This window comes from Ceratosolen solmsi, unplaced genomic scaffold (assembly GCF_000503995.2).
Source record: "Ceratosolen solmsi marchali unplaced genomic scaffold, CerSol_1.0 scaffold47, whole genome shotgun sequence".
Classification (NCBI taxonomy): Eukaryota; Metazoa; Arthropoda; class Insecta; order Hymenoptera; family Agaonidae; genus Ceratosolen; species Ceratosolen solmsi.
In genome coordinates this window covers 2,826,211-2,848,203 of record NW_011948419.1, presented here as the reverse complement: position 1 = coordinate 2,848,203, position 21,993 = coordinate 2,826,211, and the positions used below count along the sequence as shown (strand labels likewise).

The window sequence follows — 21,993 nt, the reverse complement described above, 5'->3', positions numbered from 1 at the left end:
TTCCAAATAAATTTTTATAGATTACTTAATTTAGCTTTCCGATATTTTATAATGTAATCCATTTATATAATTGAACGTAGCAGATTGAACAATAATTTAGAATTATTCATTTTCTTCAATTTACTAGTATGTGTTTGAGGCAATATTGAGGCATTAATTGAAAATTTAAGTTGAGCACACAGACAAACATATAAACGTAAGCGTGGAAATTAATGTCGACATTAAAAACTTTCATATCAATGTATAAAGATGCTATTCTTACAATCAAAATTCTTACAATACAAAATTTCAAAAAATCAATTTATTATATCGATATCGTAATTTTTGTTGTATAGCATAATTATTGCACAGATATTTCAATTATTATATTATTAAACTCATATTAAATTTACATTAAAATGTCACGGAAAAAAATACAGATTTATTAGTTTTACATTTCAGTGGTGTAATAAATTTATTGTAATAAATTTATTTTATTTTATATAAAATTATTCGAGAAACATTGCATTCAAAAACTTGCCTAACACGGTTTGTCTTTTGACATATCCGGAAATACTGACAAAGTGTGAACATAAGTACTGAAAAATTCGCTATAGTACCGAAAAAGAGCCAAGTAATGAATTTGGCACATCTTAACTTTGTTCAATACGCACATCTGTTTTCAACTTTTCTATCATTTACGAAAGTCCACTGAATTGTTTAATGCGAAATGTAGATATATATATATATATATATGTAGAGAGAGAGAGAGGGGGGGGGGGAGATTGAGGGACAGCGCGTATCATGTGATAATATTTTTATATTTTTAATGAAAGCAAAAATTAAGGAATCGGAGATTCGCTTGGTAGCTTAATCGTCACAACGCTATTGAAAAATTATGCAATTTAAGGGTAAGGCATTGAGTAATATATAGGTATGGAAAAACTCGGGAGGTTAAAGAGGCAGAGGCGTGGTTTATCTTCGTAGCTTGTGCAACTTTATTCATCTTTTTGGCCCATGATTAATTAAAACTTTCACAGTTTGACGCCAGAGAAAAATGTTTATGTACATCGAGCCATCAAGTGCTTACGTTTGTATTTTTCTAACATTTATATAATCAAATGATTTACGGAAGAAATTCTTTTCGTCGTTATTATTTTAAAATATTCATTTTAAGATGAATATCGTAAAATATTTTAAATATATATTTTAAAAATATCTTAAAATATCTTTAAATAGAATATCTTAAAATATTTTTTAAGTTTTTACGTTGAAAAATAAAATTTGCTTATATTGATGAAAATAGCCATTAATCACGGTATCGTTTTAGATAGTCATATATCTTTCTGCATAATTAGTAATTTAAACTTGCGTTTCAAAATTAAATATCTTTAAAAGCTGTATCTGCAAAATAGTAATTTAAGAATATTGGAAAGGGGGGCTTTTTTTTTTTTTATTTGGAAATCCCGATGAAAGTTTGTCAAGATGCGACCTTATGATACGACTAACATTGTTTTCCCACGTAATTATGAATTTTTAAATAATGTCCGTAATATACAGTCTCATTGTGATCTAAAATATTTCGATAAATGTAGATGGCAACGAAGAAGAATATAAATTGAAAATTAGAGGGAGAACTCGAGACCTATACAACACATCCTAATATCGATAACATAACTATAACCAATATCACATAGCACCTCACAACGCGGAAAATTATCTGCTTTAATTTCTGGCTTTCTGATCTCCTGAGTGGTTATATGCGATATATCATCTTTGAGTCAACATGCTTCATTATGCAAATCTTGTGAATTTGTGCGGCATTCACAAATGGACACGATTATTGAATGTAATGTAATGCCAGGATGGGTTATCGTCATAATAGAGATATCTAATAATACTCTTAATAATATCTATTATAGAACCCTTAGACTGGTGAATTTGTACAATGTAATGTTAATAATCTATTTTTATATTCAATTTTGAATGTTTCAGTTTGTTCATCAAAGATGTTACGAGTTCAGAGAATCGATTTAAAAATTTACAAAATTTATGTAAAATTCAGTATAAAAATATTCAGTAATAAAGTCTTGGTTCATTTCAATTCTGGAAAAGTTGTGTAAATTCTTCAAGCTAATAATTTTTATAATATTTAAAACATATTTAATATAGAAATTGAATAGTTGCATTTATCCGCTTGTTTTTTTTCTTTTTTCTTTTTTTTCTTTTTTTTTATAGACATGTATTCTACATGTAAATTAGATTTATTCAATAATAAATATTATTAACGTTAAATCTTCTATTTGCAATATTGTAATTTTATTTTTTACATTTCATTTTTCGCAAGTTCAAGAATCGGTTGTCAAGATGTGGAACTTGCAAAGATATATTTTACTTGATTTATAAGTGACTACAGTGAAAGTATGATATTTAGTATAAATTATTTTTTTTTTTAATTAAAATTTTTGTGTATTATGGAAATGTGCGGTGAATATTATATATTCAAAATTTATGAGTGAGAACGTACGATAAGATTGAAAGTGAACAATTTCCATTTGAGACATTCATTATTTACTTTCAATAGTAAATTTGTGTAACAATTTATCACCAAAAATTTATTATAAACGACATTAGCGAACAAGATTGTGAAAAAATTTCATCAAAAATATAAATCTTAAAATGGTTCTAAATAATTTTAAAATAAATTCATGATAAACTGTTAATTTTTTTGCGGGAGCACGCATGCATTGGTCAATGAATGTCTATGTTTATTACTCTGTTTTTGTAATATATTGATATCTTTTTCGATCTTTTAAACAGTAACATTATATGAAGGAAAATACGAAGCTTTTGATATTTCAAGCAAAAGGGACTTTAGTCGTCGGGAACTTTTGATCAGGTTGAAAAAGCTGATAATAGCCCGCGGGTTTCGTTTCGCTCTGCATCGACACAATATTGGTTAACTTGTTCGCAACTTCCTTCATTTTAATAGTCATGGAAACGACAATTCTTTTACGTTTTTCTATCTCCATTATGAGAAACCTTATTACATCCTATGGACGAGTATTTTTGTGTTTTTCGGGATAGTTCGATTATAAGAAAAAATTTTTTATTCGCTTTACCTATTTCGTTCAAAAAATTAAATTTACCGCGGAAAAATTAACCAACTGTTTGTCACGAAAAATCGTGGTCTGAAGAATACATTTTTTTTTCTTCAACTTTTCAGTTCAGCGGACTAGAAATATATTTTATCAATATCATTAAAAAAATAATCTAATATATTACATTTAAAATAATAAACATTGAACTTTATATAAATGTAAGTATTTCATGGAATAGATTAATAAATGTTATTTCGATTGTGCAGGTTATATATATATATATATATATATATATATATATATATATAACCAAGCAAAATAGGAATTTTCTTTTTCTTATTAAGTAATGTTAAAGTATAAAAATCATCATTACATTGATCATTTTAATATAGAATATTTATTGAATATAATAGAACTTATACATCATGTTTTTTAAATTGATGTATTGATAACTATAATAGTTGCTTCAATAAAAGAAAATTTTAATTCTGTATCAACATTATGATATCATTGCACAGTAAAGCCATGAATATTTAAATTTAATGATAATTGTTATAAAATTTGATAAACTGATATTTATCATGTCTATGTTCTATAACATATTAATTGAATTCATCTATTGGTGATATATTATAATGATATACTGCATTTATTTGATCAGTTACTGGTATAATTAGATTCTTAAATTCCGAGGGATAAAATATTAAATTATGCCTTTTAATGATATCAACGAATTATAAAATTTTTGAAAAATAAATCCACATAATTCATTCATTTGTAATTTAAAATATTACTTATGCCTTTGACTTACCTTCGATGTATCCTACAAAATAATTTTTTTTTAGTTATTTCGAAGTTCAAAACTATGCACTCACGTTATAAAAGTTTATGAAATATAATAACATATGTATATATGTTTATTTTCATATATTTTCATGGCATATATCAAAATTAATGTATTCAGTGTTTCAATTTTGTGAAAATGTATATTTTTCGAATTATTTAACCTAACACAACAAAGTAATTATAAATATTTTATTTATTTTATATAATTCGTTGTATAATAGACCTAACAATTATTAAAAAAATATTTTGACAAGTTTCTGACATTCTTTATTGAATTTCCTATTATATTTCATATTTTATTTTTTCATTTTAAATATTGTCAATTTATTTTTTATCCAAATATTTATAATATCAAAAAATAAATGGAGTTGTAACAAAACATTTATGATACCAGTAGATTCCATTATCTAACACATAAAACATATTTGAATTTTCAGTTTCCAAAATCATCCACAAATATCTTAACGACTATGCATTTCAATATGATTTCTAATTTAAATATTATTCCACATCCCTATTAGTTTTATAATTACATGTAATTGCAATTGGTGTATGATATTGAATAATTTTAGACACCAGACTTTCCAATACTCATATATGAAACTTTTTTAATTTAGCAAGTTTCAAAATTATTTACTAAAATCTAAAATTCAATAATCGCTTATGTTTTCTGCGAAATTTTTTTTTAAAGATGATATTTTTAACGAAATGTCACAGTTAAAATTCATTGAAAATTGTTAATAATTGAAAAAAAAATTTTTATTTTATCAGTATTGTTAATAAAAGTTAATTAATCCTTTTATATTTGATTACTATTGTATATGTATTTATTTCTATATTACTCTTGCTATATTTAATTCATTCAATTTTTATAGATCAACGTCTAAAGAGTGGACAGCAGCGATGGCCATAATTTTAATTATGTGCTATAAAATCCCAAAATTCTTAATTAATTATCATATTGTCAATAGATTCCGTAGAGAAAGGTAATGATTTTTAATCTCTTTGTTAATATCTGATACTTGATTTTTTACTATTTTATTTCTCCCGCTTTCCTAATTTAATAGGGTAATTAATACAGCCATTAGAAAATTATCTACATATGAAAGTTTTTAGACCAAGGGGAGGTGGAAGTTAAGTTAAAATATTTTAATTTCATATAATGGTAATAATCTTATTAGAGAATTTTAAATTCACAATGTTATTAATGACTCTAAATAAGTGCAATCTATTAAATGCTAAAACTATTATACATTAAGGCATATATGTTTTATATCAGGATGATAAAATATTAGTTTTGTTCAAAATTTAATTTATTCAAAAATAAATTGAATTATTATACATCCTAGTTCGCCGAATGATTTTCACAAGAAATTAAACATAATTTTATGAGTATAAGAATTTAAAAGAAAAGAAAAAGTGTTAATCTTCGCTTATGGAAAATAAGAACTTCTTTATTGCACTACATTAGAGTTCATGGGTTGTATAACCAGTTTATCGAACTTTTAGCTTTATGAATTCCCAACTGCGTATGATTGAGTTCGTGCTGCACTAAAGAGTAATTCGTAAGTGTTTCCCGGTATAGTAGCATCGCTGAATAAAGGATCGAATTTAATAGCGTCTGTTTGATTGATCGGAAAATCGCCTAATTAGCACTTTTCACTTATACTCTCTTTAATGTTTATTTCATTAAAAAGAATTAAGGCGAACAAAACATCTTATCTTTATATTCATCAATGACTATTTCAAGCAAGTCTTTCATAATGTCCAAATTATTGTAACATATGGTGATTTTTAAATAGTTTTTCCTATTATGGCCAATTATCATGTTGCATGATGTTAGTGGAATGAAAATTCTGTATGTCCGTGATTGGAAAACGTTTTTGGTCGAATTTCACATGCTAGCACTTTGAAGTTTGAACGAGTTTCGTGATTGGGTGTCTGTTAATTCTGACAATGTAGATTTCTTGACAGGATTAACTAGGAAACGTAATAAAACATCGTTTCATTCGATACTTACCGATTATGCACATTTTATATATTCTGAGATATTGCAAATAATTTAATATTTAATAACTTTCGTAGTCTTTCGTGAAGCTATATATCCCATTATAAATAATTATTTTTTGGTAATTAAAATTTTTAAATAACATGTATTTATTATCAACAATTTTTTTTTTCAAACTACTTAATTTTGTTATAAATATAATTATAATTACAATTTTAGCTAAATAATAACAAATTTTGTTTTTAATTTCCTTTCAAATTTTTGGTGACAAAAATTTTGTTTTTAGTTTAGGATAAATATTTAATAATCTATTTGAGATTTATTAAAACTATTTATTATGCATCAATAATTGTAATACAATTATTTTTAACAAACATTTTAAGTGCACTGTTAAATATATTATTTTAAATATACAAAATTTTTTAAAACATTTTAAAATTATAATGGAACAATTTCATATCAAGTAATAAAATAAGTTAATAAAATAAATATATAAAAATATTATTATTTCATTAATTTATTAATTATTCCAAAGTAGATAAATTTGACACAAAATTTCTTATATCACCAAAATTTTATCAATTAAATTTCATTGTTTTTTGTTTTTATACTAATGTATAATGAGCATAAATTAAGCTTCTCATACATATTATTAATAAAACCATTATAATTGAAGCGCAAAATTTTTCAATACCTGGGATTCATGAAAAAACATATTTAAATAATCTAATTTGACAATAACTCGGAATATTTGACATTGGGTATCGCTAATAGATTATTGTAGAGAGAGGGTAAAACATTGCAATTAATGTTTTTGTAAAGAGAATTTAACCAATAATTGTTATACCTGTTTATTCTTACTTAAGAATTGCTATTAATATTGTCGATTTTTGATCTCATCAGAAGATAAATTCGAGGGATCTGTAATATTTTAAGGTAATTGTGATACATAATGTAATTCTAATTCCATATAAATACTTCCAGTAATAATATCTTATGAACTATATTCATGGAAATCATATTTATCCTTTTTTTTTTTTAATCATAAAAATTGATAATATTTTATTTTGAATTCTACTGTTGGCTATGAATAATCAATACATATGTTATATGTTTTAAAAGTCATGCATATTGAATAGTTATTATAATGTAGTAATTATCTGTATTATAACAAATTTATTAATCGAATATTTATAATAACTTATTTACTTAATAAATAGTTTTTAATTATTAATAATTATACAAATTAAATTTTGACACTTTTGGTATTCTTATATTGTATTTATTATTATTAAATATATCATAAAAATTCTGTTAAATACCTTAATATAATTAATTTATAATAATGTATGCATAAAGATATAAAGATATATGATTGTTCACAGTATTTATATGCTCAATTGAATAATCCCTGTAATAATTTTTCAATTGCAGTTGAGGAAGGTAAAAAAAATATTATAAAGTTTGTATTTTAAATGTTTAAAAAATCGTGTTTCGTTTAACAAAATAATGAAAAAATCAAGGCTGAAATTGAATAAAATCTAACAATTAATTGATATTCTGTAAATATTTAACGAGATATCGGGTATTTCGATCAAAAATGTTTTTTTTTTTTTACGGAATGTTACGGACATACATTTTATTCCAATTTAGGTAGATACGGCATTTTTCTTGTGTATTTATTTTGCTTTTGTAGTTGCATTTTTCTTTCTTTTATGCATTGTCATCTTCAAAGCCCTTCATTGTTTTTCTATTGCTTTCTAGTATTGGCGTAAGAGTTATCCGCTGTAGGATATCACTTTCTTTTTTTTTTCCTGTTTACTCTTGTTATCTTTATTAGTATAGGTTCTGCCGAAGCTTTACGTCTTTCAATGAGATTTACAACTATTTCCCACGTGTCTTGCTCTCTTTATCATCTTGCCGTTTCTGTAGCCACTAACCACATACTACATTATTATGAATTACAGAGAAGTTCGTGAAAATTCAATAGTAATTTGTACATTGTGTTCTTTTTTAATAAATTTGGAAATTGGAAATCCGATATATATATATATATATATATATATATATATAACATTGGAAAATATAAAATAAAATAGAATATAAACATTATATATACATATTTATTTATCCCATGTACTTATAAGTGAATTGTAAGTATCAAATAATAATTGTATAAGGATAGTTTAAATATTTATTTTTGAAATAATTGAATGCAGTTCTACGTTGAACTTGTATAGAATATTTATAATGCAACGGTATTATCAATTTATATTTTGAAAAATAGATATTTAAAATCATATAATATATAAGAATTAATATTACTATATTAATTAAACATCAAAAATTTTAAAATTATATAAATTATATAATTATATAAAAAGTAATGTTCAATATCATCTATAAATTAAAAATTCCACAGTCAAATCAACTAGAAAAGCATAACATAGAAAAACATATCCAATCGTTGGATTTGTTTTTACATAATATTTTTTCATTGCTTATCGTCGTTCTTCGTGTCCAGTAGTATTAATTAACAAATTATTGTGGTATTCGAGAGCCACGTTGCCGAACCTTCTCAGAAAACTCGACTTTTGCTGCAGCAATCCTTCAATATTTCTTCGGGTCAGTCTTTGCGGTATCTTTTGTTTCGGTTGTAAAGAATCGATTCCGCTAAAGAAACTTCTACGAAATGGTTGATACGAGCTTGTATTATAGATTTATAAAACAACATAGATTTGACAGTTATGAATAAACTATTGTAATACCATAGCGTCGACGAAATGTCATTAAAACAGGTTGTTAACTATTTTACTTGTTGATGTTATTTTTATTCAAGTGTCACTGGATTTGATGTGACATTAGTTAGTATACGCATTATTAATGCTAATTACTACACGCATACGTTTAGTACGTTATATTGTCAACTAAATCTTTTTAAATATTTTATTTTATCGGTAACAAAAAATATACACATATATCTTAAATATAGATTTGTTTAATTGATTTCTTGGTCTTAAATTGTATTAAATCGAGAATAATAGCTATCGACATTTTAAATACTTCATTAGCGTCATAATAGAAATATATTTAAAAAATATTTTTATAAGAAGTTATAAGAATCAATTTTATATATAATTAATTGTACAAAAATAATTATACAAAATACAATAATGAAAGCTACACAGAGAATTGCTTATAAAAATGAATTTCTAATTTGTAATTCAAATATTTATAAAATCATTGATTTAGAGATTTTCTTCGTTAAATCTTTATTATAAATATTGTTAGTGTATATTTCACTATTCATTACATTTATTTTTATGAATAATTTAATCAATTGACTTAATACGTTGTACAGTAATAAATATCTTTGGTGAAGCTAAAATCGATATTTATAGACTATTTAATAAATAGTTGTTTGCAATGTTTTGTTATGTTTGTAACTTTAAAGTATATTGATTATATCTAAGGCGATTTAATTAAATATAATATGTCAAAAATATCAGTGGCCAAGTTTGTGGCTCGGTTAAAAGACGAGGATGGTGAATATGAGTTTTAAATTTCCATTTTTTACATTTTTCTAGTGGTCACTTGACCTTTATATCATTCCATATACATTTTCAACTTGGAGATATAAAGCTTTTATCCCTTTTTTCCTTTTGAACATCAGATTTTTAAAATTACTATGTTTTAAGATTTTATCTAGAATTTTTTTATTTAACTTTATTTAATAATTTTATTTAAATATTTTCATAAATTATTACGAGGAAGAAAATTCATTTTTTTACTCAGATAGATCTCGTTGAGGTGAATACTGTTTATTACATATAAAATGGTAAAAGTATTGGATTAAGTGGTGGATATATAATATATTATTATATATCCACATATTATATATAATATTGTGATAATTAGAATAAGTATTTCGTATCTCAAGATAAATTTAAGATTCTAAGTTTCCTCACATTATATTGTTTCATCTAACAAATCGTATAATAAACATTATTATATTATATAATAATGGATAAATAATGGATGAGAATTATATGAATCTAGAAGATTATAGCATAATATTATAAATATAAATTTTTCCCAGAATTATGGTATAATTTTGTGAATATAAATTTTAGAAGTATCAAAGTATAATTTGTGCCACATGCATGATCGCAAATGTATTGAAAAGTGCAATTATGTCAGCCGTTAAATCTTGAAAATATTATCGACTAATTTTTTTTCGTATTGCGAACACATGCTTTTATAATTTAATTCAATAGAAGATAATTGAACATGAAACTTATCCGCATAGATATGCTTTTGGAAAACAATTTTGTTTTTAAAAATATATGATTATTGACCAATGACTATTTGTTATTTATTCTAGAATATTTTTTTTACACTTTCAATTTAAATCATACGATTAATCAACTTTTCAGCCACCTCGTTCATTATTATCGCAAATTTTGAATGCTTATTGTACTAGTATCTTTTCTATTCTATATCTATACTTTTTATGTAATGAAAATTCATAAATTATAAGTCGATTGAATGGAGCATATAACGTGCGTTAAACTACCCCGATAAATAAGTCATATTATGAAAGATTCGTACAGTTGGAGATTTTTGGTAAATATCTCTATTACCAGTAATGTGAGTGAACAAATAGCAATAATTTTATAATCCTATTCATCATTCTTTTGTTATCTATTGTTACGGACAGTTCAATCGTTGTGTTTCTGCGATAATTGATCAATAACACAAAGTGAATCGCGCGGTAGAGTGTAATCGAGAGACATAGAGCTGTACAAACGAAATTGTCAGTTTTTTTGCGAAGACGGAAAAAAGAGAAACTGAAAGCCAAATAGATAGAGGAGTAGCATAAATGGACATATTGTCTCTCATAGGGTATGTATCTATTTGGGACGTGGAGGGAGCTCCTTTGGGATGGTCTGCTGGTACGAACGAGCTTTGTTATATTGAAGAACAACTCGAGTGGAATGCGACCTGTGCCGACGAAAAATCTCACTGGAGTGTTGGTCGTTGGTTAAGGTTTTGGGGTTAATCGACAGGTGAACATTTTATGGAATTCGTTATTAATACTCCAATTCTTTCTTTTATCTATTTTATATCAACTCTGCATATTTTACTACTCCATTACTCGTTTACAATAGTAATTTTGTGTGGATATTGGTTTATCAATTTCATTTCTTTAGCATAATTTTCGGTTAATGAAATAATCAAATAGGTAAATAATAAATTTTTCTTTAATATCACACTTTGCACTTTTTATTTAAAGTATTTAATATTGCCAATAATCAAAATAAATAATACCTTTGCATAAGTCCATCCTATATTCATTGAATAAGTTTTTTTTTTAATACGATACGAATTTATAAATATTATGCACAAATAAACATCAATTTTATCATAAATACTCACAAGTAATTATATAATTTAACTTTTATAGAAATTAAAGTTCAAATTTTATTCAAACTTCAAAAAGAAATATATTTAAATTTAAATAAATACATTAAAAATCTATTTACAATAAAGAAATTTACTAGTAACCAAATTTTTAATAACCATAAGTTTTGGTTGATAAAAACTTATGACTCGGAAACTTGATGTATTTTACGATAAAACGTTATTTCTTATTATAAAAAGAGTGTAATATTTTGAATTTATAAACTTAAATTTTTATACAATAATAAGATTATGTGAAAGCATTATAATGTTTGTGTACCTTTGTCAATTATTAGAGACCCGATGGCTGAAATTACAGTTTCCTCGTAGAAAGTGATTTCCATTTTCAAAAGTACTGCTCTGTACAATAATAATGAATCTTTCTCATACAAAATTCTATCTTTAACTTCTAAATTGATAATATAAATATGGATGTCTTACTTTTTACAATTTCCATATTTACGAGGACTATATTGATAAAGAACAAACATGCCGGTCTTACAAAAGCTCTCTCGAGCATTGATAATACGAAAGGACATTTCCGACTAAACTTCTTTCAGCAATTTTAAAATCGTCTTTGATATTCATGTGCTTGTAATTATTATGAATTTTTTATACATTTCAAATCTGCATGAAAGTGTCAAAGACGTTAAAAAGAACAATTTTTACTGACAGTAACCGTATGATGTTATTAAAAGTATCATCATAGCAATGGCGCACCTTTCTTTTAAAGAGGTTACATAAAGCCTCTTGAAAGTCTCGCGCAAACTCACCGGGAAATGAAAGCAAAACAATGAAGTGCTTTCAGCGAAAACTAAAAAGCCAGTGGATAATTCCCAGTTCGCATCTCCATTTACGTGTGTATATTCAGAGGACAGCGAAGATGGAAGTAGATATAAAAATGGCAGGAAGAGAGAGAGAGAGAGAGAGAGAGAGAAACGCGTTTCATGATTTACGCTAATTTTGCATCGTGCCCTCGCGTCTCTTTTTACCTTTGTATATATAAAAGATCACAGTTCACCGATGGATATGAAGGAAGTCATAAATCGGTACCCCAGAAGCCTTCCGGTCACTTCTTCACTAAAAACACGATCAGACACTTGCACTCAGGCACGTACGTATTAGCACAGCCACACGTACATTTCTTAAGCTTTAAGCTTTTTTAAGGAGAAAGCGCGATAGCTTCCTCAACTACTTCACGAATCTTCCTATTATCTTGCTCTTTAACGTTGTCGCGTGGGTGGCGTTCTTTATAGTTTTTGTTCTTTATGGCTAATGTGTATCAACAGACATTTTTCTTACTCATGCTCACTCTAGAAAATATTATGTTGTATGAGTTTAACAAGAGAATTGGAATTGTGCTTGTATATCTTATTTTTATGAATTGATATGGCATGTAAATATTTATTAATGCAATTATTAATCAAAGAAAGAAATATGTACAAATAGAGATTAATCTATAATATTATTGTAAAGAAACTTTTTCTGCCATAATAATGAAAAAATATGAATACAAATTAATTAATCTTTAAAAAGTAAAATCTTTGATAATTATTACATTAAAATGAGGGATATATTATGAAATAATACGTATTACAATGAAAAAACTTATTGAATAAATAAATTAATCACATAAGAAAAGGATTATTTGTATTGTTACACAATACATGTATTAAATATATCTATTAAATAAATTATCAGTTTCTTTTTGGAGTAAAAAGTTATTATTTAACAATATTTAAGAAATTAATCATTTATATATAATATTCATTATTAATAACTTATGTATAAATAAAATTTTCTTTCCTAAATTGTATGTTAATTTGTTTGATCTTTATACTGAAATATTTTTTTATACCAATAGTCTCATGAAAATTTTATTATTTTTTCTCATCCATCATTTGCTTAAATTATTCAAATAAAAATACAATTACATATTCTACCATTTCTTCTTGTATTACAGTTTTCAATTGTAATTTCAAATACATATATATAAAAATTGGCATTATGTATTTTTTACAATTTATTCTCAATTAAATCGCATTATGCTTAATATATTATCACTTATTCCCATAAATTTCCTCAATTATTGCATTTAAATGCAATTTGAATTGCATCTTATGATATATTTGACCGAGTACTGAGAATAAATTTTACTTTCTAATTGTTAATATATGATAATTCTGCGAGGAGCAATAAATAAATTAAGAAAAAGTTCTTTCTGCGTATTGTCGTGCCGAGAAAAAACAGAACTGTAAAGCTCATCCATCATTGTCAACGACTATTTATACAGACACTTGTAAAAGTGGAATGAAAAGTTTCCATTATAAAGTAAACAAAAGTTGCGCGAGAGAAAATCTTGATATAGCTAGCCTGCTTTTCCAAAGTCTCATGTTAGAGTAAAGCGTGCTTAACTTGCAAGAAGTTGCCACCAGACTACGACATACTACAAGCAAGAAGTAGAGAACCCCGGATGTGCGTATACACTCATTGAAAAACTTTGCTTAATTGTAATCCACTTGTAGTTCTTACTCGGCAATTTTCATTTTACTTAATTTCAGATGCAAGTGCCTTCGATCAGAATAATACGTTGCTTCCAATAATTTTAATTTCAACTTTATGTTCAACCAAGCAAATATCGATACATTATATAAGCGGTTCTGTATTTGACAAAAAAAAAAAAAAAAAAAAGTATCTTCGAAGAATCTTTTATATTTGAAGAAAACATAGATTGCAAAAAAAGTTGTTTATTTATGCTAAGAGAATGTTGTTTCTCTGTAAATATATATTTATGAAATGGATATTTCATCTAATGTAAAATAAACCAATTTTATGAGTAAAACATGTGTGTGCTGTGAAAAGTCCATCTACATAACGAGATTGAATATATATATATATATATAAATGGGTACGTGCATATTTCTAAAACATTTATATGAATTATTTCAGACAATAAATTAGAATTTCATGTATCATTCATATTATAGCACATTACTATTATTTAATAAATACTTTTATATATAATCTTATTTGATCTTAATTTCAAATTAATTTCCTGTATTTTTCTATAATCAAATAAAAAGATTTATATTTAATTAAATAATAAATTAGCTGCTAATGTATAGATGTGTGTAGGTTGCGTAATTAACAATCATGAAAATATTTTTGTTGTAAAGCAATCGTTTGAAATGTTCTTTACTATTCATTTTATTATTATTACTGTTTATGTTCTTATTTTCTTTATTATTATTATTATAATTATTATAGAATTATCGAACACATAGTAAATTGAACATATATTCTAGATTGCATAACATGGCATTATATTTAAATAAAATTTTATATAATAATAGAATGTTTCCTATGTAAAAATAATATATTTTTACTGTTATAAAACTTTATAAAACTTCATATAAATCTGGTACACTTATAATGAAATATATTTTTTAATCCAAAAAAGACTTATTAAATTATTAATAAAGAATATTATATTTTTATTTCCGTCTATTGAACATAAACTAGGCTAGAATAGACGTAAATTTTCTTTTAATAATTTACTTGAATTTAAAAGTTTTTATATTAAAATAAAAATAAAAATTTTAAGCGATTATATAGCTTTCTAGCAGATTTATGTACATATCATTTATATATACAATACACATGTTATTTTTATGTAATTGCTTGAAAACAAAATTCATGAATACTTTTATTTTTATAGCTAATATTTGCAGCTAATTTAATTAAATTGATTCTTTTAGTTCATAATTATATTAAAATACATAAATATAAAATTAAATGAGTTGAACCGATGAAACTAAATACAAAAAATGAAAAATATTGTTTATTACTAATGTATAATATTGTGATATTAATATATTAAAAAGTCCAATTCTTCTCTAATAGTATTATGTATATTTATATAAATATACACGAAAGATGATAATATCAAGTTTAGAAATAATTTATTGCAAAATACTATTTTTGGTATAAATCGTTAAAAGCTGTACTTTGCCAAATACTTGATAATATCTTCCATTTTAATGTAAATAATAAATTCAATTCAATACAAACGCAATATTCAATTTTAGCAATTTCAATTGGTTATAGAAGATTTTTTGAAAGGAAAATACAAAGTCAATGAAATCTGTTTCCCTTGATATATTTTTCAGCTCCATTTTTCATCCTCTTGAACATGACTTCTGCGTCCTTAGCGTCCAGAATTGGAAACCAGTCTTTATTTTTCTTATATTCGTTTGAAATAATAGAAATTTAATTCTATATTTTATTTTATTATTAAAATCTATATTTTTACTTTATATGAAGTTTATTTCTACACCGTAGAAATAACAGAATCTTAAAGATTTACGTATTACAACTAGCATATTAGTAATACGTATAAACAAAAATTCTTTAAAATAAAAGTATTATTGTTCATATTTGTCAATTACATTTAGTGAAAAATTTTAATCTTCTTTTGTACATTTCATTTATTAATAAAAAGTATCTTACATTCAGTTTACGGTTATTTCATATGTCCAATTGAATCATTCATTTGCAACGCCTATTAGATAGAAAGAAGTTTTCATCGAATCTAAATGGTTTGCACTATTGTGTGCCTAAATATCTTTATAACTGCCATCAGCTGATCGTCATACCTAAAAGCACACGCAGCATACACTCATACACACATATATTTTGTTATTATAAAGAAAAATAATAATCATAAAGTGATATACATATATGCGTATAAATATATATATATATATATATATATATATATATATGTAGATAGATAGATAGATAGAACAATAAAATGAATGCGTGAGTGTTGTGTATTTGCCAAGAAGTCAATCTGGGATAAGTCAGCTAAGAGAGATGTTAAAGGAACGACTGGAGAGAGCGAAGAAAAATTTTGAAAGGAGGTTGCTTTCCTTTGGGGATTTAGCAGCGATGTGGATTAAAAGTTAAGGAAGATAAAATTTACTTGTAAACAACAATTTTAAAGAGGATCTGCTTTTCGATTTTTTGGACGTAATCGGTTAACAGACCTATGGTTAAAATCATTGTTTGATTCCTTTTCTGTTTCTAAATAATATATTCATATTTTTTATTTGCCAATGATAATTAGAGACTTGTAATGTAATTACTGCTTTATATTAAATATATTTGCTCTATATGAATTAATTTTCAGACTATTCTATATTACTATTCGTATATTTTTGAAATATGTACGAAATATTATAATCCAACTTTTATTGTATCAATACCAAGATATTATTTTCATTAGTTAATCATTTAATTTTTTCATCTTGGTAGATATCCTATTAAGCGGAATATTTTAATGTTAGGTTTATTGAAATGCATCGTATTAGATTTATTATTCCAATTATTCTTGTTTTTGTTATTCTATTTTGCTAAAAGCATCTAATTCTAATCTAAAACTAACGTCTAAAACATATGCATTTTTGTAAGAAGGTAGAATTTTAATCGGGTACAGAGTAGGAAAATTGAACGAAAATCCAATTTGATTCGTAGTGTAGTATTCTTGAGAACCTTCAGAATATGACATCTCACGCATGCGTAAGATACAAGAACGCGAAATTCCGGCAAAGAGGAACGTATCAAGCGGTTATTGCACTTTTTCAGCTGTTTATGAGCTACAAAATTTTTTTATAGTATAATTAAGAGGATCATTGTATTCTAGGGATTACTTAATAATTTTAGTAAAATATGAGCTAAGTATGGCTTCCAGAGTGAAGATTTTCTTTATAACTGCAGTTCATTTTACGTGGAACGTGATGAAAAGATATGTTTAGAAAAAGACACAACGGAGAATTAGAATAAAATATTGAAAAATATGGTATTTTATGCATAATTATATTAGTAATTTCAAATCATGTACAAAACACAAATCTAAGAGGATTTTCATATATATATATATATATATATATATATATATATATATATATATATATATATATATATACTTTTTCCCCTTATATAATCATATTTAATTTGTTATTGTTGAACTTCAATTTTTAACCGTTTTTTAAAGCAATTTGTCAATACAGGCGATTTTATGAATTCGTAGTTTATAGCGTCGATAAATAGAGAATAATTGACTTATTCGTTTGAAATATTAATTGATACTAAATTTCAATTATATTGCAAATTAGGTAATCGTTTCTAATAAAGCATATGTCATGGAATAATTAAATGAATTTAAACATAAATGAATTTAAACGCTTAGTTAATCGTATAATGCTTTCAATTGCACATGACATTACTATGATATTTTTGTATTCTATACCGCATAAAAGTTTTAATAGTAATGCAAGAATTATCAAATAACCATAAGATACGTTCCCAAGTATCATAGATTTTTTCTTATGTCCTTATAGTTAATACAGTTTATCTTACATTTATATATTGATACGATTCTCTATAAAACGTTAATTAGCGAAAAGTAATATCCCTTTGGTTGTCCTCTATTATTATAATAGAGTAAAGGACGGAGATCATAATTTAAAAGTTATGAAAAGTGTCCAACATTCATTTTCTACTCTATCGACTACGAGGATAAAAGATAAAGACCGTCTCGCAAAGCCATCCCACGAATCACAATTCGTTGGCGAAAAAATCACTCGAATAACTGGTTGCGGTCCCCTTTATCACCTCAAAAACAACGCAAAAAGGAAGCATCGATCGAACGATCACGTATGACAAGTTATTCAGTTGGGTTGCGGCAAGCTACGTGTCCGACAACCTCAACTGCACGCTGATGTTTTCGTTGTTTGCACGCAGAGCCGGCTGCACTTGCTCTGTCCCTCGTTTTCCTGCCTTCTGCTGTCTGTGTTTTCCGAGTGAGCGCACGTATGGTAACCGGTGCTGTGCGAATGCTCGTGAAAATGCCCGCTTCGCAGCTTTTACATTTGGCTTCTCATATATTAGCTGGACACGTTCGAGATTCCAAGAGCAGCAGTTATTTATTGTGGTTGTTTCAGTTTAGGAAAATACGGCTGCCCACGACATTTTACTTTAAATCTTTTCCTACTCAGCCACGTATAAGATTAGCTCGATAAAATAGATCGATATCATGTTGGTGCTGTATACGAAGATTCATTCTTTCATGTTCCAAATATTTTATTCATTATTAATTATTCAATTGTATTTTGTTTCCCAGAACTGTAAATTGATTTTTTTAATAGGTTGTTCAAAAGTCATGGTTCTGCGACTATAGTGGATGAGTAGAATAATTTCATATAAAACGAAATTTTTATTCTATCGTGAACGTCTATTAAATTAAATCAATTATACCAGTCTTTATCGGGCTCTCCTTTTTCTCACTTTCTCTTATTTTATTAAAGAATTCATCTCAAACAAACATTCAAACCTCTTGCAAGTAATTTACAATGTATATATATATATATATATATATATATATATATATATATATACATTGATGTAAATTTGTACACAAATAAGCTATTTATTATTATTAAATATATCAGATATAATATAGAATTATTTTTAAGCAAGAGTTATGAAAAAATTACTGAATCGTATTGGTAAATATTGGTAAATATTGGTAAAATTTAATATAACTAAAAATTAATATGATAAGGTAAGTTTCCTTTTTATTTATGAGTATCAAATATCTAATAATATGACATAATAAATAAACTTATTTTTTATAAAGACACAAATTTAAGAATTGAAATATATGTTATTATTAAACTCCAATAATCATATTACAAAAATTATTTTATCCTAATATAACGAATCTAATAACAATATAATGATGATCAATTCAAGAAAATAAATATTAAAAAAATAAAAATGTTAGAATATATATATATATATATATAAATATTTTTCACGTTTCTTTAATATAAAGAAAATGAACAGTAAGTTTTAAAATATTTACAGATTCAATTAGTTAATAACTCAATCGAAGACCTCAATTCAATAAATTACATAGATTTTTATATAAATAAATCCAATCATCATGTATATAGAGAAATAAATATATTCAAAGTCACAGAGAGAGAGAGAGAGAGAGAGAGAGAGATTAAAACAATGTACATTATGATGGGAAAAAATAAAAACAGTACAGTAAAGTTACATTATTATTATTACGTAAATAATGAAAATAAAATATAATAATAGCTCTATCTTATTATAATGCCATATATTTTTATAAGAAAATTATGTAATATTTTATTGAATTCACATTAGAAATAAGTTATGTACAAAATAAATTGATATCATTTACTTAATTAAACAAGTGTTAATTTACTGCAATTTAATGATTTATAAAGTTAGTTAAAATGATATATTATTTTAAATATTATGTAAGTTTTTCGCTTTAATTTCGAACGAAAAATGTTCACTTCTCACAATATATTTTAATACTGGCATTATACTTTAATTTGGAATGCTGAAAAATTACTTTTTTTTCTGTACTACGGAAATAATCATTTATTGAAATTGTTATGTTTGATTGGAAACAATTATCGCATACAATATATAATAAATTATTTTTAGAAATAATATCAATATTTGAATTAATGTCGCGTATAATATTAGACTTTTGTTTGCTTTTACGTGTAACTTTTTTATTCGATATTTATAGTTACGCTATTGTTAATGCATTAAATAGTTTTAGATTATAATAAATTCGTTTTAATTATGTACAATACTGTTTTTGTTTACATTAGCATATGAAGAATTACTTAATTTCTTAATAAATTAATAAACATCTTTATCGATGAGGATGGAGATGAATAGAAATATGAAAAAATATAACGATTACTTTAATACTCCTAAACAATACCATACAATATAATATCTTCGTGCAGATATTTGATATTTATAGAGAGCCAGCAAGCAAGATATAATAGAAGATATTCACTTTTTCAATTTCATTATTATTTGACATAAATATATGTTATAGATGGATTTATAGATAGAAAAGTATGTAGACAGTTGAACGGAAACATGGCGAAATTAAAAATTCGCCGACTGTCGACATAAATTGCACTATTATATCGAACCCTCCACGGATATTACAATATAGCTGAAAATCTAGGGTTCTACACATAGACTTAATAAAAAAATAGAATCTTTGAAGGAGAGCAAGAGTGTAGGATAAATAAATAGAGGTTGAGGATATTTCAGATGTGCACTATTGAATATTATCTAAGCCTTATAACATGGATACACGAATATAATTAATTTATTCATACATACATTCCATGGATAAATGAATATGATTCTTATATAAACACATAAGACACACCCATCACGTCCACACCGCCCCCCCACACACACACAGAGAGAGAGAGAGAGAGAGAGAGAGAGAGAGAGAGATTCCTTTTGTATTTAGAATAGAGTGTAATAAATTTTTATAATTATATGAATTAATTAAGAAAATTATGTAGTATTGGATCATTTTAACACAATTATTAATTCAAATTCCTGGCAATATTTTTCTGTCGATATTGTATTATAGTAAAAACATTGTCGAAAATTAATAATACCACACAAAAATAATTTCACTAGACACAAAAATAATTTTTTAATTATATTTTTTTCATAAAAAATTGCGTGAATATCGTATTAATTTTAAAAGCTGATTTGACTAATAACGTAATAATGATACAAAAGCAATCTTGCTTCGAGAAAAACGGTCATTAGGGATGAATATATATATATATATATATATATATATAGTTTTTAATCTATTTAAAATATTCTTTAAAATATTCTCCATCTAGTACGTGTATTTCTATTTTTAGCTAAATATCTTTAACTAAACATTCTTAATTCTTAGAATATGAAGGTGAAAAAAAATGTTTATGATATATAACTTTATAGACATTTGTTAATATATTTATATATCTATTTATTTTATAAATGAATTCTACGCAGTGTTAATAATTCTATTTATTAAATTAAATATTGTACATTAATAATTGGTAAAATTGATTGTATTCATGAATAGGCGATAATCTGTATATTAGATTTATCGATTAAGATGGAGGAAATGCTCGAGTGATAAATACGCATTGTAGGAAAGAATTTTGAAAAAACTATTATAAAGCACTGAAGGAGCGTTCATATAGAAGAGAAAAGTAAAGGATGCACTATATGGGAGAGCTTGCAGGTTATTAGATAATGGTTGGACAAATTGTGTAAAATATATTTTTATATCTCTTACAATTAATCATTGACTTTATTTTGTAATTTTTATACAATTTTCATCTGTCTTTATTCATGAAAATAAACCATGAAAAATGTTCCAATTATATGCAAACATACAGTTTATTTGAATTTTATTAAGTTTAAATGGTTTTTCATTAAGATAGTTGATCATTTGACATTATAATTTTCATAGAAATGGAAGTTTTTCGATTACAACATTATAATATACAACTCTGAATTACATAAATGTAAATTACAAGTACTGTAGTATTCGATACTTTTATTAGTTTTATTATATTTATATTATTTTTATTTTATATTACATATGCACATTATTTATGACAAAAAAAAATTATAACGGTATATATCATGATTTATTATTTATTGATA

The 21,993-nt window shown here is 25.0% G+C and overlaps 1 protein-coding gene across 6 annotated transcripts in view; it reads right to left on the bottom strand.

Annotated features, from left to right (window-relative positions):
* The window catches only part of Rdl (Resistant to dieldrin), a 236,832-nt gene that overhangs the window by 140,630 nt on the left and 74,209 nt on the right, over nt 1–21,993 (bottom strand). The window lies entirely within an intron of this gene.